This window comes from Canis lupus, chromosome 32 (genome assembly GCF_048164855.1).
Source record: "Canis lupus baileyi chromosome 32, mCanLup2.hap1, whole genome shotgun sequence".
Classification (NCBI taxonomy): domain Eukaryota; kingdom Metazoa; phylum Chordata; class Mammalia; order Carnivora; family Canidae; genus Canis; species Canis lupus.
The window spans coordinates 28157580-28184118 of NC_132869.1; the positions used below are offsets into that span (position 1 = coordinate 28157580).

General features: G+C 40.5%; 1 long non-coding RNA gene and 1 pseudogene across 3 annotated transcripts in view; one reads left to right on the forward strand and one right to left on the reverse strand.

The window, feature by feature from the left end:
• The window catches only part of LOC140623015 (uncharacterized), a 402108-nt gene that overhangs the window by 106781 nt on the left and 268788 nt on the right, over nt 1-26539 (reverse strand). The window lies entirely within an intron of this gene.
• Nucleotides 6768-7781, forward strand: LOC140622710 (glyceraldehyde-3-phosphate dehydrogenase-like; annotated as a pseudogene).

Sequence of the window (26539 nt, forward strand, 5' to 3'; positions counted from 1 at the left end):
GTGGGACTTGATCCCAGGTCCCCAGGATCACGCCCTGGGCCAAAGGCAGGCGCTAAACCGCTGAGCCACCCAGGGATCCCCATGGCAATGTTCTTTATTTATACCTCTACTACCGTTCTACAACTAATAATAAGGTCATAACAGAAATAAATATGAGAGTATTAGAATTGGAAAGATGAAGATACAATAAAATTGAGACTCTTCCCCCTTGACATTGTCCCTCATCCAGGTGTTAGAAACACAAACATACTTGTCTCTATTATCTATGACTTGATTTAGGAAAATGACGGCAGACACCGGTCAAAGTTGCTCCTCATTGACAAAATGAGCTCACACCTATGATGTTGTTTCATTAATTCCACGAGATTTCCAAGTACACTCTCTGTATCAGGCCCTGTGCTGAGAACTAGTGAAGCCTTTTGGTCATCACCCACGCCCACATGAAGAGGACCAGGTGAGGCAAGTCTCTGCCAGGCAATGGCATTCCGCACACAGGCGCTTGCCTGCCTTCCTAAGCCCCATGCAGAATCACACAGTAACACAATTTCTTCAAAGAGAGTCCTTTTGGGGGGGAATCCCTGGGTGGCTCAGTGGTTTAGTGCCTGCCTCCAGCTCAGGACATGATCCTGGAGTCCTGGGATCGAGTCCCACATCAGGCTCCCTGCATGGAGCCTGCTTCTCCCTCTGCCTGTGTCTCTGCCCGCCCCCGACTCTGTGTCTCTCATGAATAAATAATAAAATAAAATCTTAAAAAAAAATGAGTCCTTTTTTTACATGGTATCCATTAGGGGGACAGTCCTGGTTTAAAATCTTTTCCCTCATTTTCTGACCATGGGCTACGTTTTATTTTGCGTTTTTTTTTTAATTAAAAAAAATGTTATGCCGAGAATATAGTTATCATAATTCTTGGCACTTTGAGATTTCTTATCTTTTTACAAATTTAATTTGGCATTCAGCATCTGCCTTTTGGCTCTCAGAACCAAGGTACAGGCAGAGGCTCCAAGATGAACTTGGCAATTTAGTTCAACCAACACTTATCGAGTGCCCTTGAATGGGAGGCCCCACAATCTTCACCACATAGGTCAGCAACTGAGGCCAGCCATGCCAAGGGCAGTCAGACAGATGCTCTGAGCTCGGCCAGCCAGGGAGTCTTCTTTGATGGAGATAACATGTAACCTAAAGGAAAACTTCAGCCCTTGTCATTACAGGTCTTTCTTTTCTGCTAGGTCGTGCGCGCTGAGGAACACAGAAATCTTTTTTATTTTAATTGTGAAACATTCCAGTTAAAAAACATCCTCGTGGCTGGCATGTTTAATTGAGCTCCTGAGAGGTTGCGTCGGTGAGACTTCGGATGAATCGCCCGCAGTCCCATTGGTCTCACCAAGAACCCATTGATGTTTCATAAATCCAAGTCGGTACAAATCTAATTGAGTTACCATGCTGAATTAGCTCACATCTAAATGGCATTCATGTCTACAAATGGAATAATTAGAGTCTAGAAAATGGGATATATCAAGTGGCATCCCAAGTGACAACAGAGAGGCATTTGTATTCATTCAATCAACTGCTTAAAAAAAAAAAGCTGCTGTTAAGACTTGACTTGGGCTGGATGATTAGATGTGGTGTATGGGCGCTTTGTTTCTCTTATTTTTTTTTTATATTTATATTTATTTGCAAGAGGACCCTCTACTCATTCTTCAGATATGTGAAAAAAGAAATGTCAGGCCTGAAGTTATTTTTGACCACCTAGTTTAAAAAAGAAAACAAGAAAAGGGAGAGAGGGATAGTCCCATTTTAGCTTACAGATCTGTTTGTTTTCCACAATTGGGAATAGCATCTTTATTTCATTCCTTTTGAGCTGTATTTTTTTTCTTCTGCATTTGCGTCTAAGTACCCTGGTCAAGATGAATTCACATGGGGTTGGGGGGGGGGGTGGCGGGCAGGTGGATCCTGATGTGAATGCCAGGCCATCCTCTATTTGAAAAGCGCTGAAGTACCTAATCATAAAAAATAAAGTTCACGTCTTGTCCAGAAAGAATCTCATTAAATGGTTTTATTTCCAAGTTATTTTAGTTGTGAAATTTTAGGATATTTGAATTTAATGCTTCTTTGACTAATAGTTCAACTCAGCAAATATTACAAACAGGAAGAAGGCATTTTGACTATGCAGGCTAATAGTCTCCTTCTAATTCACACTGTAGTCTTCAATCTCATTTACATGCTTAGTTTATTTATTACCCCAATTAAGTTTTGCAAATAGTTTGCAATGAGGTCCCCATGACCTCATAACTCACAATTACTCTTGGGATCTCCTGCCCACTTTGGCACGTTTTGAATAATACTGCAATATCTTCCAGGAAAGGATTGTACTTAGAAAGTGATAGATGGTGATTGAGAGCATCTTGTCCATAAAAGACCGGATCTGAGATGTGTCTTTGGTCTGTTAACTGGTGTATAGTTCACAAACCTAAGCATTTGGAACGTTGGGATATCAGTGCCCCCTGTGGCCATCATTTTTCTCATCTTAACCACTGACAATATCCATTGCCTCTTTTATCAAGGGTGGGATGCTTCAGTGTTAGAAATCCACGCCTGCTGTAAGGTCAGCCCTTGTGGCACACATGTAGTACATGGTATTCTCTGATGGGGGCCAGAAGGATTTATCTCCCTAACTCAATTTTCACTCTCCCAATTTATGCTGTCCATTAAAAATCTGAACTGGTGAAATCCAAATTAAGTCTCTAGTATAGTTCATAGTATTATTATATCAATGTTAATTTCTTAGTTTTGACAAAGGTACCATGGTTATATAAGACATTAGATTAGGAAAAGCTGGGGTGCCTGGGTGGCTCAGTCAGTTGGGCATCCAACTCTTGGTTTTGGCTCAGGTCATGATCTCGTGGATATGGATCAAGCCCCATGTCAGGCTCTGTGCTTAAGTGTGGAGTCTGCTTCAGATTCTCTCTCCTTCTCTCTCTCATTCAAATAAATAAAAAAAATCTAAAAAAAAAAAAAAAAAAAAAAAGATTAGGGGACAGCCCCAGGGAGGCAGCGGTTTATTGCCACCTGCAGCCCGGGGTGTGATCCTGGAGACCCGGGATCGAGTCCCACATTGGGCTCCCTGCATGGAGCCTGCTTCTTCCTCTGCCTGTGTCTCTGCCTCTCTCTCTCTCTCTCTCTCTGTCTCTGTCTCTATGAATAAATAAAATCTTTAAAAAAATTAGGAAAAGCTGAGTGAGGGGTATCTAAGAACCCTCTGTACTATCATTGCAACTTTTTTACGTATATAAAATTCAAAATAAAGGTTAGAAAAATCTTTCTATCTACAATCCTCAAAACTAGAACTATCTTTATGAGTTCTATTAAAGTCCACTCAAGATCAGACCAACCTATGACTGGAATGTGTCAGGAGGAGAGATTTGTAGAGGGAGGAGGAAAGGGAAGGGAACCTGGTCTCAAGTCCTGGCTCTGGCGTTCACCAGCTAGGGACCTTGGATAAGTCTCTTGATCTCGCTGTACTCTAATTTCCTCATCTGACTGAAGATATCACCCATAATACCTCCATTATGGCTCAGAAAGGAACAAATGTGAAAAAAAAATGACTCTGCTTTAGGAAGCTAAAAAGCTGTAGATTGTAATTAACACCTCTGATGGAGGTGAGTGTCAAGGGCAAACTGGCATATGAACAATACCTTAAGATGTTATAGAAATTACTAAAAGAGTCTTTGGAGCTCATTAGACCAATCTACTTTTACAGATGAGAATCCCAAAGTGCAGAAAGTGACTTGTCCAAGGGTGATAGTCAGAAATAGAATTCATACTCCTAATTCCCTGGCCAGTGCTCTTTCCACCGGGATGTGATATTTCTCAATGTGTTCAGGACTGGCCCTTGCCAAAGGTCAAGCAAAATGATCTGCTGGATGTCTCCTTTCCAGTTTTGATTGGAAAAACATTCCTCCCCTTCTAATATTTTATTATTGTGTAAGCACAATGAATTTCCAAACCAAAGGGCTTTCCTGTGAAGGATGGTCTAGTTATCAATGCAGAGAAAATTTGTTAAAATAAAAGCAATCAGAGTAACTGCACAGAAATGGAAGTTCAATCAGCCTGATGATACCAAGCAGCATAGAACCTATCCTACAACTGAGATTAAACACCCTGAAATCTAAGCTTGTTTAAAACCAGAAACCCTTCCCAGTTTCTCCATTTGCCCCACAGCATCACTTCCCCACAGTTCTCCAGGTCATTTTTCTCTTTCAGGAGTCTTTTTTTTTTCTTTTTCTGTCACTATCTTAAGTTAATATCTTATCTAGGATCCTCTTGGGAGTAGAATGTAAGTCTGACTCATCTTCATAAACTCCCCAGCACCTCACGGGATGCCTGATGCCTCTTACCCATCAGGTGTTCAAAACTGTTGCACGAATGTGTCTATACAAAACCTCTTGTGAAACCTTTCAAAAGCTCACATCAGGCTTCCCTGAGGTCCCAAGGAAAGGATTTCACACTTGAAATCATGCAACATTAAAAGACAAATTAAGCTACTTCACTGCAAGATGAGCTAATGGATAGACTATCCTGAAGAAATCAGATCTCAAAACAATCCTCCGAAAAGAATCTCCTCAGCTGCCAGGTTATAGGAGACCACACTCTCAATATTAAATGTTTTCACTGTAGATTACTAGAAATTTCATTAGCATATTTGCATTCTAATCTGTGGATCTATTTATCACCATACTGTGATTTACCTTGTGCTACTTCCCTTATTTGTGTTAACATCTCATATTGGTAATTCAGTCCATGAATGTGTACTTTTTGAAATAATCAAATAATGATATGCAAATCAGCTTAACATTTTGAATGCCATACCCGGCAAAGGTGCAGAGATATGGAAAAGTAACTTGGTTAAAATGTTAAGTAGGCTTTCTTAATTCCGAATGTTGGCAACGCACTTGAGGAGTTTGCATCTGTCCAAAATAAGTGCATCCTTCACCTGACCTCTGCAGCAAAGAACTGACATGGGAACAGCAGTTCACTCTACTCAGATTTTCAAGAGAAAGTTTTCTCAGGATCTATGAACCAACAAAGGAAAGCTTCAGGGAAGTGGCTGACAATAATTGAGAGAATTGGGGATCCCTGGGTGGCGCAGCGGTTTGGCGCCTGCCTTTGGCCCAGGGCGTGATCCTGGAGACCTGGGATCGAATCCCACGTCGGGTGCATGGAGCCTGCTTCTCCCTCTGCCTGTGTCTCTGCCTCTCTCTCTCTCTCTCTCTGTGACTATCATAAATAAAAAAATTTAAAAAAAATAATTGAGAGAATTCCGGTACTGTTTTGTGTATCCATTAACTCCTGGATTCACTTATTCAAGCGATTTATCTGAAAAGTAGAGAGATGGAATCAACAGTCAAAGTGGAAGTCCCAGTTCAAGCTTGGGGAGCCCTACCTTGTCATGTACCATCAATAAAGTATACTGTACCCAGCCAAAAAAAAAAAAATAGTATCTTGTTAAGAGCAAGAGCTATGTATAGAGGACTCAGAAGGAACCAAAGTTTCAGGTTGCATAAGGAAAAAAAAAATGTAGCTCTCTTCGTCAAGGAAAAAAAGTTTCTATTGCTTTTAGCTACACTTAACAGGGACCTATGTCAAATCACATAATAAACAAGGAAATGTATCGGGCAGCCTGGGTGGCTCAGTGGTTTGGCGCTGCCTTCAGCCCAGGGCATGATCCTGGAGTCCCGGGATCGGATCCCACATCAGGCTCCCTGCACGGAGCCTGCATCTCCGCCTCTCTCTCTCTCTATCTCTTCCATGAATAAATACATTAAAAAAATCTTAAAAAAAAAAAAAAAGGAAATGTACTGCATGCTAAAGAAGTCTTGAGTTGGCTGGCCCCTCAGTAGCTTGGGGCTGTCATGAAGAGCCCTGGTCCTTCCTATCTTTTCCCTTTGCCCATGTCAGCACATCATCTTTGCCTTCATAGGCCAACAAATATAGGTTCATTTTCACTGGAAGAAGTGAGTCGTTTCTTCTTATGTCTATTTGTAAGACAGGACATCACTTCTAGGAGCCAAAGCAGATTTCCACTCCAGATGCATTGGCTGAAATTCAGACACATGCCTTCTTCTAAACTAATCACTGGCAATGGAAAGGAGATTATCAGGCTTGAGTTAGACTAATAAAGGATTTGCCCTTGAGCTGTGGTCACATTTCTTGAAGAGTAGACACTAAACAAACTTAAGTTTCTGTCTGCAAGAAAGAAGGAGGACCAGACTTTGGTAAGTAGCCCACAGTGGAGTACTCACTCAGTAGAATGGCATAGGAATCATAGCTCTAGGATGCAACTCTTCTGCCTCGACATTTCTGCAGTTGCAGAGAAATCAGTGATCCTAACATTTTACAAGATATCTTATTAATTAGAGATAGAAAGGGAGAAATGAATTCATATTAGTAAAAGTTCTCCAAACTCTGACTTTACATGGGAATCATCAGAAGTTTTTTCACTCAGGGATTGTACATAGAGATGACAATTAGGTAGCTGCTTCTCTGAGAGCTTAGAAACAAAGTCTATACTATGTATGACTAATTGTGGGAGAAAACAAGGAGATTGGGCTTAAGAAGATCCAAAATTCAGTCAAGGTGGCTTGGGTTGCATTCCTTAAAGATGGACCAGGGATGGGTTCATAGTTAATAAGACATAATCTAATCAACAATATTGCATCCTGGGCTCTCTGCTCCTCCCCGTTAAACAGACAGCTGCTGCTTCTGGTGCAGTGCCAGCTGCGTCCCCGAGACATGATGGTGAAGGTCGGAGTGAACGGATTTGGCCGTATTGGGCGCCTGGTCACCAGGGCTGCTTTTAATTCTGGCAAAATGGATATTGTCGCCATCAATGACCCCTTCATTGACCTCAACCTCATGGTATACATGTTCCAGTATGATTCTACCCATGGCAAATTCCACAGCACAGTCAAGGCTGAGAATGGGAAACTTGTCATCAATGGGAAGTCCATCTCTATCTTCCAGGAGTGAGATCCTGCCAACATCAAATGGGGTAATGCTGGTGCTGAGTATGTTGTGGAGTCCACTGGGGTCTTCACCACCATGGAGAAGGCTGGGGCTCACTTGAAGGGTGGGGCCAAGAGGGTCATCATCTCTGCTCCTTCTGCTGATGCCCCCATGTTTGTGATGGGCGTGAACCACAAGAAGTATGACAACTCCCTCAAGATTGTCACAATGCTTCCTGCACCATCAATTGCTTGGCTTCTCTGGCCAAAGTCATCCATGACCACTTTGGCATCATGGAGGGCCTCATGATCACTGTCCATGCCATCACTGCCACCCAGAAGACCGTGGACGGCCCCTCTGGGAAGCTGTGGCATGATGGTTGAGGGGATGCCCAGAACATCATCCCTGCTTTCACTGGCACTGCTAAGGCTATGGGCAAGGTCATCCTTGAAGCTCACTGTATGGCCTTCCGTGTCCCCACCCCCAACATGTCAGTTGTGGATCTGACCGGCCGCCTGGAGAAAGCTGCCAAATATGACAACATCAAGAAGGTGGTGAAGCAGGCATCAGAGGGCCCCCTCAAGGGCATCCTGGGCTACACTGAGGACCAGGTTGTCTCCTGCAACTTCAACAGTGACACTCACTCTTCCACCTTTGACACCAAGGCTGGCATTGCCCTCAATGACCACTTCGTCAAGCTCATTTCCTGGTATGACAATGAATTTGGCTACAGCAACTAGGTGGTGGACCTCATGGTCCACATGGCCTCCAAGGAGTAAGTCTCCTGGACCACCAGCCCCAGCGAGAACAAGAGGAAGAGAGAGGCACTCCCTGCCCCAACTTAATCCCCCAACACACTGAGAATCTCCTGACCTCCAATGTACATCCCAGACCCCGAGGAAGGGGAGGAGCTTGGGGAGCCCTACCTTGTCATGTACCATCAATAAAGTATACTGTACCTAGCCAAAAAAAAAAAAAAATATATATATATATATATATATATATATATATTGCATCTTGTTAAGAGCAAGAGCTATGTATAGAGGACTCAGAAGAATCCTAAAATATTTTTTTAAAGAATCCTAGAGGCAATCATTGTCAGTGCCTATCCATGGAATGCTCTGGGGTAGCCTTCCTTGGCAAGGTTAGAGTGTCTCATATTATCTTAACTGAAAAGTCTCCCTAATATCAACCATCTTCTGATAAGGGGCCTCTTTTAACCTTTTCTACAGAGAATGAATGTACTGGGCAGGTCTATGAAAGCAATCTGACTTCTAGACAGATAAACTTCTTGCTGTGGTATCAATATTTGTGTACTACACAAATTCATATATTAAAATCCTAACACCCAAGATGATGATATTAGGAAAGTAGAGTCCTTTTGGAGGTGATTAGATCACAAGGGCCCTGCCCTTAGTGCCCTTATAAAAGAAGGCCAAGAAAGCTCCCTGGCCCTTTCCACCATGTGAGGTCACTACAGAAAGATGGCTGTCAAAGAGGAAGCCAGCTCTTATCAAACACTGACTCTGCTGCCACCTTGATCTTAGGCTTCCCAGCTTCTGGAACTATGATAAATAAATGTATATTGTTTATGAACCACCTATTTTATTCTGTTACAGCAGCCCAAAAGGACTGATGCTTCTCATTGTAAAACAATGAACCGACTTCCTGATAATGTAGCAGATAATTAGGATTTCTGTGTGTATTTGGAAGAGGTCTATACAGACACACCCAAATGCCAGTTGATATCTATGTTTTTCAGTTATTGTCTTTTCTCCCCAAGAGATAGATCAGCTGTACAGCAGTGAATAAAATCAAGCATGTGGATCTGAATGGTGGTGAGTTTACTGAGACACATGTCACCTGCACAGCCTCTCAATTGATTATTCAGTCATTTGGTTTTGATACCCTCTATAATTAGGAATTCTCCAGACTTCCAATTGGTAATTAATGAAAATATTCTGAGTTTTGTTTAATAAGGCAAGACAACAGTTCAATTTTTGTGCCAAATGTTTTCAACTAATTCAATTTGACAGAATCTACTTCACATCATTAAACCTCACTTGGCTAAAAATTCCAGTGTATAATTTTTGTTTACTAAGTTTTTTTTTAAAGGAACTAGTCAAATAAATATATATCTGTTTTTAGTTTTTTAAACACAAGTGTTTGGTTTTTTTAAAACCCTTTTTCTGGGATCTATAAAGCTTCAGCTCAACCTCCTGCACCTCCTCCATCTCCACCCACAGGCTCAGAGATGCTAGTTCACACTGGGACCAGGGAGCATCAAGGAAAAATGCAAGTACTTTCACAGGACTATACTATGGAAAAATAATCTAAGAAGCATTTCAACAAGAATTGCAACCAAAAGTGGTTCTGATTAACTTCCCGGCAACTAATCAAAGCCCTGAGTAATCTGTTTCTGACATAAAGCTGTTTTTTTATAACCATTCAGTTGTTCCTCTTTCACCAGATTGAAACTCCTCAGCTGTGCTTTCCACTTTTTGCAAGATCTGTCCTTATTAAAATACAGTCTGTGGTCTTAATTTATTCAAATTTGCACTCTCTAGCCCCTGGCACACAGGGGGCACTACTTATCAAGTGGCAATGAATAGTTGTTGCTAAAGGTTGTGGGGTTTCCTGTAGGGATAAGGTGTTTCTTGCCATGAACTGCAACACGCAGGAAACCCAATGTCAAGACAGGTTCATTGATTAACATGGAAAATTAACTTTTTCCCAATATCGAAAGTGGATGTGACAAGAAAATAAAGATGTCTGTCCTCCAGTTTGGCTGCAAAGTGAAGCTGCTTGTTTCCCTTTAAAATTTTGCATAAAACCAACATCTCTCTCCTAGATTTAATTGTGTGCTCGAACAGAACCTGAAGTCTTTCTTTTACTATTGTAAATACCATCTCATAAATCTGAAACTAAGGCAAAACAGAGAACCGAAAGCTCAGTGATATTTAAATCAGCAAAATGTAGACCACTCATTCAGCTGTGTTCACGTTTTGTTAAAATGATATGCTTTAAGAACCAATTAGTAGAGTGCATTATGTATGGACATAAATACTGTTACTAACACGCCTGCATGAGAAGACCAGGAGAAAAACCACTTGATGAGAACTCATGAGTAGCAGCCATTACTGAAATCAGCTGATGCTCAGACATCTCTAGCAATAGTGGGTGAGTTTTCATCACCAAGATAGCTTGCTCTCTACAGCCCATCCTGAAGCATCATATCTAATTCTGACAGTTTATAGGTCTACTTCAGTGTATGTGCTTATTGCTCAGAGTGCGGTCCAAGAACCAACAGGATCAACACTACCTGGGAGCCTGATAGGCAGGATCTCAGCTCTTGTTCGTACTCATGGCCGAGCACACCAATGCACACGAACACACCTTATGCCTCTGCCCCAGTCACCACTTCCACTCCCAACATACTGAATCATAATCTTCCTTTTAGAAGATCCTCAAGGGATTCAAATGCATGTTAAAGTTTGACAGGCACTGTTGTATATCACTGTAAAAGTAAATAACTTCTTTAGTGTCCCCCATTTTACTAGGTTCCACCACAAAAAGCACATAACCCAAGTGATTGTTTATCAGTATACAAAACACAGAGAGAGGAAATTTTCCCCAAGGAGGAAGACTGAATAGTATTAACAGTGCTTTAAACTGTAATGAATTCCCAGTCTAATTCACTATGAGGTTTCAATTTATACCACATTTAGAGTACTCCAGGTTCAAGTAATCACTGCAGTAATTAGCTTACTTCCAGTCCTCCAAAATAAACCCACTAATTTTTGCAATCAGCCTTCATTTGGTTAATCACCAGTTTAATTGATTTAATTAGTTTGATCTGCAAAATTAGTCAAGTGTAAATACTGTTTTGTAAACAGAGTTTAGCTCCAAGCTGTAAGATAGGGAATTCTAATTCAAACCTAGAGTTAATAACAAAACCCACACATACAGGATTTGTCATGGAATACAGCACTTGCAAGTTTTCAAGACAGAGGCCCTTGGAGGTTCTGTTGCATGTTTGGGAAATGTGCTATTGTAATTACAGTATTGACTAAACTATGAGGTACCTCCCCCTCAGCTAATTCTAACAGATATCACAATTACCATACAGTGATTGTGTTTTAAAGATTATAAGATGAATTCTTTCCATATCTCTTTGTAAATGAGCTGGCTCAAATAACTCTAATGTTCAGAGGGTTGCTCACATTTGAATTTCATGTTACTTTTAATATGTCAAGCCTTGCCCATTAAGGATATTTTAAACCTTTCCTGAAACAAATTTTAATACAGTAATTAAGTTTTTAAAGCAAACATGTCTACTTATTTTAACAATATGGAATTCAAAAGACGTAGCACACATCGTGTAATACAAAATACTTCTTCACTTTTTAGTAGTTTTTTCATACAAATTTGACAACATAAAAATTCCCTTAAAAACACCCCAAGTGAATTTATTTTTAGTGCTAAACTCGGTAGATTCCCTATAGAGTAAGACCATCTTTCCATTTAAAATTTCTGCCTAGTATATTTTAAATGAGGAAGGGATTAGGTACAAAGGTAATTGTTTATAGACTATTTTCCCAGATTGTTTCTCATTACTGAGCCACTGTCAATGCTACCTCTTTGGAATTTCCCACACCTTTGCTTGATTTTTTTTAAATTTAATTAGTATTATGTGAACACTTTGGGATTCAGTTAGTTGTGCTACTAACTGACATGTTTAAACTGGATTAACAACCATTCAGGGAAAAGTGGTGTTATAAATAATTGATCAAATTGTTAAGGATACAAAAGATAATGAACAGGGCTACCTACTTACAATTTTTACGGTGCACTGAATGCTGAGACAGAGGCTGGGACCAGGGGCAGGGAAGCAGCCTGTGAGTATATGTCCTATTAACTGTCATTTACACTTTTAAAAAATCTGTGTATCAGTTTAGAAAAAGGATACGGTCTTTTCTGTTTGTTTCAAACACAGTGTTGAATTTATCTGTAAAGCGTATATTTATTGGGCCTATACCCTTCATATTGCCTCAGCAATGCTTTCTTCCAGCTCAAGCTTTTTCTGTAATGAGTCAGACAGTAAATATTTTACGCTTTGTAGGAAATCAGTCAGAGTCAATATGGAAATGAATGAATGGGTACGGCTGTATTCCAATAAAACTTTTTATGGCCTCTAAAATTTGAATTTTAGGGACACCTGGGTGGCTCAGTGGTTGAGCATCTGCCTTCGGCTCAGGGCATGATCCCAGGGTCCTAGGATGGAGTCCCGCATCAGGCTTCTTGCAGGGAGCCTGCTTCTCCCTCTGCCTGTGTCTCTGCCTCTCTCTCTGTGTCTCTCATGAATAAATAAAAACAAAATCTACAAAAAAAATTGAATTTCATATAATTTTTATGTCATGAAATATTCTTTTGATTTTTTTCAAACACTTATGAAGGTTAAAATAATTTTTAATTCACAGGTTGTCCAAAAACAGGTGGCAACCACATTGGGCCATGGTTTCCCCATGCCTACTCCAGTTATTATGGGACAGGCGGCTCCTGAAAGTAGAGACACATTTCCAACTCAGCCACTTCAAAGTCCATTTTAGAACCTGTCATTTACAATTTCTTATCAGTTTCCTAATGATTGCTCCTTGCTTACAGAGTCACTTCACATACTAGATTCAAAAGGCACAGGGGCAACAAGGAATTAAACGTGGGGGCTCAGCTGGTGTTAAAGGAAAAGAAAAAAGATCAGAGACTTATATACAAGCATGAGGTACTTAGTGCATCTTTAAGAGTCTTCAGGGCAGAGTTGGGACCCCTCCACCTCCGGCTGCCTTATGTTCACTTAAACCCTTTTGGTGACATTTTCCCTATTGAATATTGTTCTAAATTATTTTTACTTTTACTTGGTTTCATTTGAAGCAAAAATACCGTAGTTGTGGGAAGGGGAATTGGTTGAAAATCAAAGTGTAATTCTTCTATTCGTATTCTTCTGTAGAATGACTCTGAGCCCCCAAATCTCTTCCGGAAGGTTTTGCAGATATACAGTTGGGTATTATTACTCATTTCCTATTATCCCTGGCAAGGCAGCTGGAACCGTCACCAACGGGGTTTGATAACTATGTTTCAATAAGCACTTAATTTTCTACATATTCCCCATAGGGAAAAGATGAGGAGCCTGAAATGTATTCATTTCAAATTGTTCCACTAATATTGCTAGAGAATTCCAAAAGACAAAAAAGAGCATTAAAAAAAAATGAGTCTGATTTAACCTATACCATTTCAGCAGCCACGGAAGTTTGCTTGGAAATTCTTACTGCATCTCAGTGGGTGCATGACTCTGGGGAGGTCATTCAATCCCTCTGAGTTGCAACATCTTTTCTGTAAAGTGGGTTCACAGAATGTGCCTTGCTGAATTTGGGACATTGCACTGATGACCTTGGAGCATTCTCACATAGGAAAACTGCATGTGGAAGTGCTTTGTAAAGGGGACAGTGATTCCATTAAAGAGGTTCCATTACAACACATGTGCTGATCTTCTTCTAAGCTTAGGAGGCAGAAGTGAGTAAGTGGAGGCAGAGGAGGCTTAGGGCTAAAAAAGCAGTGCAAGCAAACGCTGTGTAAGTTGGAACACCCACATTTCCTGGTGTGTGGTGGCCAGGACAGTCTTGAAAGAGGAAAGAACTATGCAGAAGGAGGGAAAAACATTTATGGGGTGAGAAGGGCAGTGTTCTTTCATCACTTGACATCTGATGACAACCTTCTGCTTCCTCTTCCTCTTCCCCTTCCTCTTCTCTCCCTTCTCCTCCTTCTCCTTCCCCTTCTTTTTTAATGAAGGCTTCCTGCTACAGCTTGGGATATTTGTCCGAAATTTCTGCAGGATTTGTACAATACGCACTCACTCCTGACTTCTTCTTCTTCTTCTTCTTCTTTTTTTTTTTCACTAGGAGTGAAAGCCCAACTTCTTGTTGGGCTTGGCAGGGCTACCTGAAGAAGGAAATAAACCAAAACCGAGCTGAATGCTTTGAAAATCTCTTATTGCTTCACCAGGCGTGTTTAGATCTATTAAGATGTGCAATTGTTCTATCTTATTACAACTTTCCTAAAGTTTTTAGTTATAACTAAGTACCCATAAAACCTTCAGATTGTTTGTGTGCTATCTATATTTCCTAACAAAGGAAAAGATGTAAACTGCAGACTTTAAGCAACTTGGATATTAAAACATTCTCAGGGTATTTGTGTGAAATTGGTAAAGGATTCTGTGGGGAAAGAAGAAAACTGCCTCCTAGATGAAACTGCCCACCTGGGAGTTCCAAGTGCAAATAGCAGTAGGATTCCAGAGTCTTAACTATTTTTGATGCAAAAAAGTCCCAAAATTATATGCCAGAGTACATCCAGGTTAATACATATGTTTGGCCAAGCTACCCAGGGCCCTGCTAAATTCCCCATTGTTTTTACAGTCAGTATACTTTTCAGATCTTGGGTGCTAATTTGTATCACTCACAAAAACAACTGTGAAAGCTATTTGGTGCTTGCAATGCAATTACCGCTAAAGAGGTTTTGGGGTATTCTCATTAAACTGAGTCCCAGATGTTTTTGCCCTCGTGATTTGTGTTGATCTGTTCTTTGTCGGTTCTAATTATCAATCAAGATGAATGAATTAGTCATCCACTTGGTGAAAAGCCTATTCCTGCATATGATCAGGACCCAAGCTAAAAGAGCCTTCTGAGATTTCTAACCTGGGAACAGGCCATTTCCTGTGCTTGCATGCACAGATGGGTGAACAAATAGCATTGTGCTTTAATGCATATGTTTGAGGTATACATGCGATTTACGATATATGTGAGTATGCGTAAAAACATCCACACACAGATATATACGCACATTTCTGGACTGACTATAGATCTATATGTAGCTCCTTCCTCTTCTAGTACAGTATTTTTGATGTGAAGACTTTCATATTAATAACCTTTCCAGGGGGAAATCTCTAATTGCTGAGCCAGGAAAAAAAAAAAAAACCGTGCCCTAGGTGGCTGATTACAATATTTTAGTATGTTTGCTTCCCTTGGAGTTTCCACCAGTCTGTTCTTAACAGAGACACAAACTACCCAGTGGGCACTCAGTACACCTCATAGAAGATTAGGACACCTTGTGAATAGGCATTAAACCATGGTCTTTACCTCCATAGCCCTACTGTTCCCTGGGTGAGCATGCTGGCAAGCATTCTCAAAAGCAATGTTTGCGGTATCAGACTGGCACGAAGCCACCGCAAATGAAGTATGAGCCTCTTTTTATGGCTGTTTCCGATGCTCTTGGGAACAAATTGGCCATCTAACAAAGATTCTTTGAACTGGGAATTCAAATGGCTTTGCGTAGGAAGAAAGGTCTGTCTGGGAGGCAGAGGGAGGGGGAAATACCACCAAGCAGCAGGTACAGTCATTTGTTAGCAAATTCCGATGCTTCCATTCATCAGTGCATAACATTACAAAGGGGAGAAGAGTCTTTATTTCTCCAGTAACAGCAGGCAACATCACCTATCCTGTCTAAAGGAAATGCATGTGTGTGTGTTGAAAAGGGAGAAATTAAGTCTGCTTCATCAAAGACAGATGATAAGCATTTTCATTCAGTTCATTTGAGTCTGAGTATGCATACATTACAATATACATACGTTTTAAGTTATGGATGTTATATAAGTATGTATATATGCATATATATATATATATATATATTAAAAGGACTGTTTTTCACAAAAGGTCTGTCCTCCAGTTATCTAGGTGAGCTAACAAAAAAAGTGTCATTAATGTACACTGACATAAATTTTAAAAATCACTGTTTTTAACATTTGGAAGATAGCTCTGGGGAAATCTTGAAATCATACAAGCACGTCCTTGGTAGATTGGTTAGATGTTAATTTGCCTTTAGGAATGAAGGAAGCAGGCTGCACTTCTGAATGCAGGTCACTCACTAGTAAGCCATTTTTTAGCATGTAAAAAAATTTAATTTTCTTTTGTTTTAAATCAGCTAAGGGGCAAATCCTTTCCCTTGAATCAGTGAGAGCCTCTATAACTGTCACAAAACATTTTCCTAATGTTCCTTTAAAAAGTCCAGGGAACTTTGACAATGGCATCAAGGAGTCTTTAAAAGGTTTATAACCTCTGACCCAGTTATCCCCCTTTATTGGAACCTACTGCAAAGGAATTAGCCTAAATACCTAGAAAGTGTTTATGTCCAAAGGTGTCAGTTACAGTATTAATAATAACAGGGGAAACTGGAAATAGAGTCCCTTATTTAGACTCATTTAGGTTAAGTAAACTATCATATATCCGATGAATTATCATGCATTCATTGAATGTATTTACAAATACATTAAGTATATTTACAAACTTATATTTGTAAATATATTTACAAATATGTTTATTTTTTTATTTTTATTTATTTATGATAGACATAGAGAGAGAGAGAGAGGCAGAGACACAGGCAGAGGGAGAAGCAGGCTCCATGCCAGGAGCCCGATGTGGGACTCGATTCCGGGACTCCAGGATCGCACCCTGGGCCAAAGGCAGGCACTAAACCGCTGAGCCACCCAGGGATCCCCTTTAAATATATTTACAAATACTTATTTATATATTTATATATAATTATTACATGTGAAGTACACTGGCAGAAACAGCAAACCAGGTGAGCTTAGCCCCTGCCTGTCCTGGAGAAAGCCAACTGGAAGCTTTTTATATTATCATCGCTTGGTTAAGGCCAAAAGACCTTTTGAAGAAGTCTATGGATAACTTTTTAATTTATATTTAAAATCACATGGCCATATTTTGCGATAAAATAAAAAGCATATTCTTAACTCAAAGTCTGAATTTCAGCTCAAGCTTGGGTCAAACTTAAATAAGTTACCTACCTCTTTGACTCCTTGGTGGAAGTGTCCTAAAGATAACATCTGCAAGGGGCCGGATCCTTGCTCCACCATTTGGGAGGCTGTCTACACTAACAGCTCTTTTTCATTCCATCGTGGCCTCTTGATTATAGCCACTGCCTCATCTCCTCTTGTGTTCACTACCTTCATAGTTCCCTTCTCCCAGATGCATTTACAGTGAGCTCTCTCCAGCTTGCTGCATGTCACCTGATTGTCAGATGGGCAATGGTCGGATAGAAGCTCAAAGTATAGGAGATCATACAACCCACCCTGATAAGTAGTTGAACTGCTCCTTCCTCCACCCTGCCCCCAGAATAAAAAAAAGTCATATCAGTGAGAAAATATATGAAGGCAAAATAAATAATAGCGTGTGTGTAGTGTGTGATTTAAGTTTTTCAGAAACTATTTTTCAGAACAAGATTGGCAACAGTCAGGAAAAATTTTAATTTTATATGATAAACCATTCACAGTAAAAGCAAAACATATGCTTTTTCCATTGAGCTAAATTTTACTTTCAGATTTTAAAAAATAATTCAGAATTTAAATGTAAAGGAAAAGGAATTTTTAAAAACAATGTAATTGTGACTCCACAGTTCACCAACTGCTGTGTTTCCTACTACAAATCACAGCTCATCTTAAAAGACTTAACTTTGTGTTAAATAAGAGGCGAGAGTTAATTTAGGAAGCGATTACAGTGGAGGCGTCTTAGAGCAACAGTGATTGTGGCACAATTAGTCTTCAATTTGTAATTGAGAGTAACTCCCAGAGGACTAACTCACTGATGAATTTCAAATAAGCAGACTTCAAAACTAAGAAGAAAAATGGCTAATTATAGGCTAAGAGGGAAAAGAAGGTGGGGAAAGAAAAGAAGCTGAATCTATAGGATTCAAGTGGTGTTTTCTTCAAACCTGGGATCGCCAGGAGGATGTGCAATCACATACTGCTGGGAGAGCCACACACAGAATAGGAATGGGGCAAAAGGGCCAATGCGAGGTTTACAGACTCTCTCTGCTGTTCACCAATCATAGAAGAGGCTGTGGTCTGAAAATGGACAGGTGCCAGGTTTTATGGCAGTCACTGACCTAAAAGGCATTGACAGCATACAGCAAGGGATACAGAAAGAGGCTTTGCTTTGCCCATCCTGGACTTGAAGAGGCCCCCATATTTCTTGCTATGGGCTAGGTCAAGGGGGCCACCAGCCTCCTACAGCAGCCAACACATGCTCAGAGGTGGGAGATCTGAAGTTTCCCTACCCAGCAGCCTCCAGATAAAGATGCACATGCTATGCGCATATAGCCTTGGTCAAGGCTTCTATTGGTTAGTTGTCTTTTGACGGCCAAGCAGGGGACCAATTTCCAATTCATTGTTTGATGTGTCCAGAATTTTATAGGGTTGGGAAGGTGTCCTTGCCCCTGACTCAGCAGCAGACAAAAGAAGGCAATTTCTGCTCTTGGGAATGTGCCCAAGAATGAAAATCTTATTGCTCCCTCTTCTTCCTTCCCTGGCTTGGGAAAAACTCCAATTACTCCAGACATGGGTGGCCTTATTAGGAAAATCCTGGACATCACATTCAACCCTGTGGTGCCTACCAACCAGAGAAGGTGCAAGACCCAGCTAATTGGGACATCTATAGAAGCCTCTAGAATTATACCCAGAGCTTCAGTAACTATGACCTTGAGACAGTCTCCTTATCTTTGGTAAATCCAAATAAACAAACATCTGCCCTCCACTTAAGAATCTTATTTTGCTCAGAGATAACTTCCCTACTCCTAGAAAAAAAAAAAAGGCAAGTACTTCTTGCTGTAGCCTTGGGATCTCTATAGGTCTGTACTTAGTTCTAATGTCCCAGGATACTGGGCTATTTTGCTTCTAGTGACAGTGGCCCTATTTCACTGGGGATGGGGTTTACCCCAAAGAGCTAGGGATTAGCATGTGATTCAGTTGTCTAGGGTTTCCTATCCCCTTGGTTGCATGATTGTTTCGGGGTTAAGAACACAATCTTAGCAAGCCCAAATTCTCTCCATGAGACTTTTAAATATGAGTATTGGGAAAGAGACAGTATCTTCATTGCTGGGGTCATGAGACAAAAGCACGGGATAAGCCCAGACCCATTGGGAGCGATTTTTTTTCTCTCATATGAAAAGACCTGTCTATGGGTAAATAAAGCAAACCCAAAAGAATTAGATGGGAGAAATGAAGACAGACAAAATCCTGATAATCTCACAGAGACTCAGGATATACCTATGCCTGAAACCAGAGTACGATACGTTGCTGTTTGGCTCAGGTTAGTTTGCGATTATGTCACTTATAACACTGAGAGTCTAGGTTTAAAGCAAAGGGAGAATGGGATCCATGCCAGATACTGTATTAGGCCCAATTTGTATAGTTATATAATCCAGTGGGTCATATATTCCTACAGAAGTCACATGCAGCTAAGAGAAGGGGAATAATGGAGGTCCTTAACCAAATTTTCTTGTTCTGTAACCCAGGCTTAGGAAAAGTGATCCTTCTGATGGACTGTGTGCTCCCTGTGAACAGGAACCACATTCATTTTGTGTTTTGTAGTTCTCCCAAAACCTGGTGGATACTCAGAAATTTGGCTGAGTTGGTTTTACTTCTAACAGATGAAAGAATGACGTGACAATTAACTACAATAACTCTATTTACTTTTACTGAGTTCTCTCCATGTGAGGGTGGTTCAGAATTTGGGGGAATGTCCTAGATCGGGTTCCTCTGAAAGCAATCCCTGAAACAAGGACTTGGGTGCAGGCAGTCTGTCTGGGAGGAGAAAGTAGAAAGGGGGAAAACCCGACAAAGGGTAGGCTCATGTGGCTAGTGAACACTGAGGCAATTGGGCTCAGCTCCACTGCAGAGCTCTGAGGAACAGTCCACCACAGCTGTGATGAAACCAGACAAGCTGAGGAAAATGGCATGGTGATCATGCAGCAGCTCTAAACAGTCAATATTCCTAATAAAATTTGGAGTTGAGATACCTAGAAAGTTATATGGCATTATGGGTGGTATTCTTGGAAAAAAGGACATTAGGATATTGAAAGGCCTTATAAAGGCCAGGTGTAGTGTCTCCCTGGCCTGCTTCAGATTCCACAGTAAATCTTGGGAGGTGTACTCATGAGCATGTATGACTGTGCACTTTTTGAGTTGTTCAAACAGTACTGGCCCACAAGATTTATAAGGGCAGGAACTGCTACATTTGGCTCACTGGTATATCCCATTGCAGAACACAGATCCTAACACATAGTACACATTGATAAAATATCTGTTGAATGGATTAAACAGTAGTAAGAATTTTAAAAGAAGTATGATGGGCACTATGTATTATTTTTAAGAGATTTGGAGTTAGCTGGTCATTTATGCCACATCATTATTTCAGGTACACATTTTTAAGGCCTGAGCTTTATGAACATTGCACATCATTTGAGTCAGGTAGATCATAAGCACCATAAAAGAGAATACTAAGTTTCTGGACAGCAGGGAAGTAACATTGGACTTAAGTGATCATGTAGACAAGTGGATGGGAAAGTGGGAGTTTTCACAGGAAATTTCTCAGTCACAGAATACATATAGCCATGATTCACTCTTAAAGATTATTGGAGTCCATTAAGAAGAAAATGTTGGGAAAAGCTGCCAAAAACAACTCTCTGCTTCCTATGTTTGTGCAAAATATTTTTATCCCAGAGAGAAACAGTAATAGAAGAAAATATCCATGTGTTCGTTTATTCATTCACTTAATCAATGAGCATTGAGTCCTGCTATGTAGCTTGCATTATGCTTCTGAGGGTGCAACAATGAGCAAAACAGACACAATCTCTGTCCTCAGGGAACTTATAGTCTGGTGTGGAAATAAAATTAAATATTCATGTAAATCAGTATGTAATAATACACTGTCATGGTGGCTGCAAAGGCAATTACAAGATTTTATAAGAAAGGATGAAAAGAGACATTTTTGCATGGGGTTCAGGGTAGGTCACTGCAGAAGGGACATTTACAAAGAGATCTAAAACATGAACAGGAGTGAGCTAGGCCACAGGGAAGGGGATTAAGTCTCAAGGAGAACATATGCAGAGATCCTGATGGGGGAAGGAATTGCCAAACTCGGTGAATTCAAAGAGGACCAGTGTGGCTGGAACACAGTAAGTGAAAGAGTGCAAAACATAAAACCAGGAAAGTGAGTGGGTGGCCTTGGGGACTGCTAAAGACCTTGAGTTTGCCCTAAAAGTAGTGAGAAGCCACTGAGGAAGTGTGAGCGGAGAAGTGCAATGCCCTTGACCGTCTGCTTATCTTGAAAGCTAGCTGGAGAGGAAGTGGGGAGGTCAGTGAGTGAACGGTCTCCATAGTTCAAAACATGCCCATGGCTAGGACTTGAACTGAGGCCAAGGAGATACAGTGGACATGTTTGGGACACGGTGAAGTACAGAAATGACAAGACTGACTGGATATGGAAATGAAGAAGAGGAAGAATGTAAGGATGACTCCTTAGATTTCTGGGTCAAGTAGCAGGAGGTTGGAGGTGTCAGTAACTGAGATGGGGAGACAAGGGGATTAGCAGGTTAAGGATTAGCCAGGGCTCAGTTTGGATATACTAAGTGCGAAATGACAAGTTGGGATGTCTCATGAAGTTGGGTTGAGACTACAGTTAAATACCAAGGAAAGGAAAGTGAGCAAATTCACCCATCAGGATTCTTCCGGCAGTTTCATGCTTATTATAATTATTTATCGGCTTTTATGAGAATTCTGAAATGTACTAGGTTTCTAAAAACCAAGAATGGAAATAACTGCATGTAGATTTTTAAAAATGGTTTGACTTCTCCGATTGACTTATGTTCTCATTCATTTGGGGAATATAAGTAATAGTGAAAGGGAATATAAGGGAAGGCAGAAGAAATGTGTGGGAAATATCAGAAAGGGAGACAGAACATAAAGACTCCTAACTCTGGGAAAAGCTAAACTAGGGGTGGTAGAAGGGGAGGAGGGCGAGGGGTGGGTGTGAATGGGTGATGGGCACTGAGGGGGGCACTTGACAGGATGAGCGCTGGGTGTTATTCTGTATGTTGGCAAATTGAACACCAATAAAAAATAAATTTATTAAAAAAATGGTTTGACTTCATACTGTTTGATGACTACAGCAAGGCTCAGTCAACGATTTCCAGCACTCTCACTTATAATGTGAATCCTTTAAATGTGAATAATTAACCACTATCTCCTTTATTTTCCCCTGAGTGGCATTCGATGCACAATTTATTCTCCTTGGATCTCCACCAAGTTTCTAGTATTGAGATGCTCACAATATAGTGACAGAAGAAAACTGGAAAAAATGCACCAACATTAACAACAGTTATCAGTAGACGGTCAGATAATGAATGGCTTTTAGGTTCATTTTTTAAATTTCCATGTGTTTCATTTGAAAAAAATGATTAATTATATGATATTGCCTTGAGGTGCTGTGCATTTATCTAGTTTATGTTCTGACTTGAAAATAAAACACAGAATTATTAGAAACGCTAATTAGAATCTGGAACTATTACATTTAGCAGCATATTTGTTGAATGAATGGGTTGTTTCATAAAGAAATGGCAGCTTGAGATTGCCTGATTGATTGATTGATTGATTTTGTAGTAGTAAATTGCTGCATTAATAACTTCCCACTACTTTGTTTTTAAGCACTAGCACACATTCTTATTCTTTCTTCCCAAGGAATTATAAGAAGGTTTTAGAAAGAAAACACCATGGAGGTTTTGTGTATGTCTGTTTACACATACATGTACACTGACATATGTATATGTATACAGATCCATGTATATGTATATTAATGTGTATGTGTAAATAATACATATAAATATATTAGTTTCTGCATAGTCACTTGCAATCTGAAATGCAAAATAGTATTTTACAATGTTTATAGTAAAGATTTATGGCCATGTTTACACCATGTCACAAAATCCAGTAAATTTATATAAAAACACAACAAAAATTATTGCTAGGCATTCTTCAAGCAAAGCAAATGACTAGCAAATGCCCCTCCTTCTTATCCAACTGATCTCACCTACAGTGTGTGGGTTTCTACCCATCAGCATGACCCATCTGTGACAGCCCAATTAATAAGTTCACATCTGTAAAGGGGTTGAGTCTACATAACATCTTCCCAGATGTTCTTTCATTCGATCCTTTCCAAAGCCTGTGAGCCAATCTGTAATGCTGACTCACCATCTTTCTAAGCTCCACTGATTACAAAATGGGGATGATGCTATATCTACCCCACAAAGTGGCCACCAAAGAGGGCAGTATAGTGGTCCTTGAAGTAAAAGAGACCTAGGGTCTGAGCCCCAGCTCTCACACATGAGGACAAGCAAAGTACAACACCTCCGAAGTTCCCAGTTCTTTTACCAATAAAGAAGGGGTTATTTCGGGGATAATGATACTAATAGTACCGGCCTCAAAGAGAAGAGATGGCCTATGCCTAACTTAGAGCAAGTGACTGGTAAATAAGTATCACTCTGCTTGATCCGTAGTACCTTGAATATGCATAAGTTATTAACACGGCAGCATCTTTTCACTATTTTATTGGTGGAGACACTGAAATGCTAAAAGGTTAAATGACTTACTGAGTGATCACATGGCTAACGATTGGTAGCAGTCTCAGAAGAATCCTCGTGTCTTACGCTGACCTGTCCCTTCCGGTGCCCAGGCCCAGAGCTATGTAACATGCCCACATGTGAGTTCTGAACAAATACTTGGTGAGATTGTGGTTAACTTTCCAATTGATTCCAATATCTCCCCCGCCAAAGTCAAAACTGGTAACACTTGAGACTCTTCCCTTCTCACTCCACCTCTCAATAAAGGGGCAAGGGGGAATTCACTAGATTTTCCTTCCCTGAAATGCTGATGAGGGGTACTGGTTATTGGTCATTCTTAAGCAAAATGAGTATCCTAGGGCAGCCCTGGTGGCTCAGCAGTTTAGTGGCGCCTTCAGCCCGGGGTGTGATCCTGGGGTCCCGGGATCGAGTCCCACATGGGGCTCCCTGCATGGAGCCTGCTCCTCCCTCTGCCTGTGTCTCTGCCTCTCTCTCTCTCTCTCTCTGTCTGTCTCTCATGAAAAAATAAATAAAATCTTAAAAAAAAAAGAGTATCCTAGAAATAGGTTGCTCCTATTACTGAAAATAAGGTATAATTTCTTCCATATCTCTCACTGCCATTAATAAAAAAGGGAGGGCTTGTCATTTGCCTTTGCTTCTTAATCTATATTTGATGAAACAAGGACATATTTTAGAATTAAAAAAACAAATCCTATAGACAATGGCTTAGAAATAATATTGAAGAAGTACAAAAACACCGCCAATTACTTGTGCTAACAAACAATTAGAAAATAAAACACTGAACATTTATACTGCCAGACCATTTGCAAAGCACCCTTTGAAGGTATCGTGGACTATATGTTGCCGCCAGTGTTTTATAGATGAGAATTCTGACACTCTGAAAGGTTAGGTAACTTGCCCAAAGACACATTCCAAAAGGGACAGGGCTGATATTTGAACTTGGATCAGTTGACTTTGAATTTAATATTCATTTCATTTTATCACAACTGCCTTTTGAATGTGACCAGAATTCGTGCCACTGATGTGGGGGAACAGTCGGATCCATCTTGCATAGGATATTCACACACTGGAAACAGTCTGATGTGCTAAAAAGAGGATCAATAGAACCAGACCCCATTCTACCTGCCATCAAATGCCATTAAATATGTGGCACATAAGCACCGAAAGCCTTGTTTTTCTTCTGCTGGACTAAACCATCTCAAAGGCCTATGAATTTCTAAAGCTGTATGGTTCTGTTCATTTGTTTAATTTTAACATTTAGCTACTATGCTTTATTGTATAGTCCTGTAGGTTCTGAGAAGAGTAATTTGGAAAAAAGCAGATTAACTCGGTCAGGATATTATATGAAGTTTTCTATTGAGTCTCTATTAAAAGTCAACACTAAATGGCATGTGTATGGGAAGATTGGTATTCTATTACTGGAAGGTAGGTAGATTGGTACCTTTGGGGGCGGGGCAATCTTGACAATGTCTTTTTTTAAGATTTTATTTATTTCTTCATGAGAGACACACAGAGAGAGGCAGAGACATAGGTAGAGGGAGAAGCAGGCTCCCTGCAGGGAGCCCGATGCAGAACTCAATCCCGTGACCCCGGGATCACAACCTGAGCCAAAGGTGGACGCTCAATCACTGAGCTACCCAGGTGCCCCAATCTTGGCAATTTCTATAAAAATCTGACCCAGATAATCCATCTCTGGGAATTCATCCTACAGCTATAAAAATACCCTGTGGCCATTTTCACGCATGCACAAAGAAAGAGTTTCTCTGTAGCACTTTATATGACTGCAAAGGATTAAAAGCAACTGAAGTATCCACTAATAGAGGACTGGTTAAATAAATTAAGATAGACCCATAGTACATAATACTATGGCAGCTATTAAGAAAAGTGAATCAGATGGTATAATCTAATGTGGAAAGCTTACAAGATATATTGCTAACTTTTCAGATACTGAACAGTGTGGACAGTATACTTCTAGAAGCTTATGGGGTGTGCCATATGTGCTTGCATGTACATGGAATACCTCTGGAAGGACATAGTAACCACAGTAACCACAGTCAGCTCTGGAAACAGGAACTGAAGGAGGACTGAGGAGGTGAGAGACAGACTTCCTGTTTGGGAGTGTTTTGTTTGTGTATGTGTGTATGTATGTGTGTGTGTATTTATACAGACCATGCATATGTATTGCTAATTGGATGTGTGGAGGATGGGTACTTGGATGGCTGGATGAACAGACAAATGCATAGAGGAAGAGATAAAACAAAGCCAACAGAGAACTATGGCTATTACATGAAATCAGAGCAAAAACAACTTGCTCAGACTATATGTTCAACCTCTAGCCAAGACTGCATTTACTTGGCACAACCACATGCCTTAAAAATCAGCAGTAAAAACAGCAGTAACTACCCTGTGAGTGTTTTATGTACATCACTTCAATTAATCTACACTTCATTACCACAGAGCAACACATTATTGCACATAAACCTATACCTCCCTCATAGATGGAGACACTGAGGTTCAGAGAGGGAGAACTCACTCAAGGACACCGAGCTAAAAATAGACAGCATCAAGTTTTGAATCTAGGCTTGCTGATTACAAAGCCACTAACTCTATCACTGACCAAAACTGATGATGACATTGCACACGATGTGTGTACTTCGTACAAAGTGGACTTTGCCCATCGGCAAACTGCGGGCAAATGTGTCTGACAGCATTCTCTCCAAAAATTTTTTTAACCAAGTAAAAGTATTTGCTTCATCCCGACTTTATTTGGAAGGCCAGGACAGTTGTGCTTGGTCCCTAAATGGCCAGATCCACAACACACGAAATAAATTCCTTCAGTAAAGCTCGCCGTGTTCCTCATTAATTCGCCTTCGATTTCACCTCGTGGGAAAGACTGGGGCCCGGTAGACTAGTGGGCCGTCTCTAATGTGGAGGTCCAAGCTGGTCCCGACAGGGCGCCAAGGACCTACAGTGCTGGAAGCAGTCACTGCCAGCCGGACAGCAA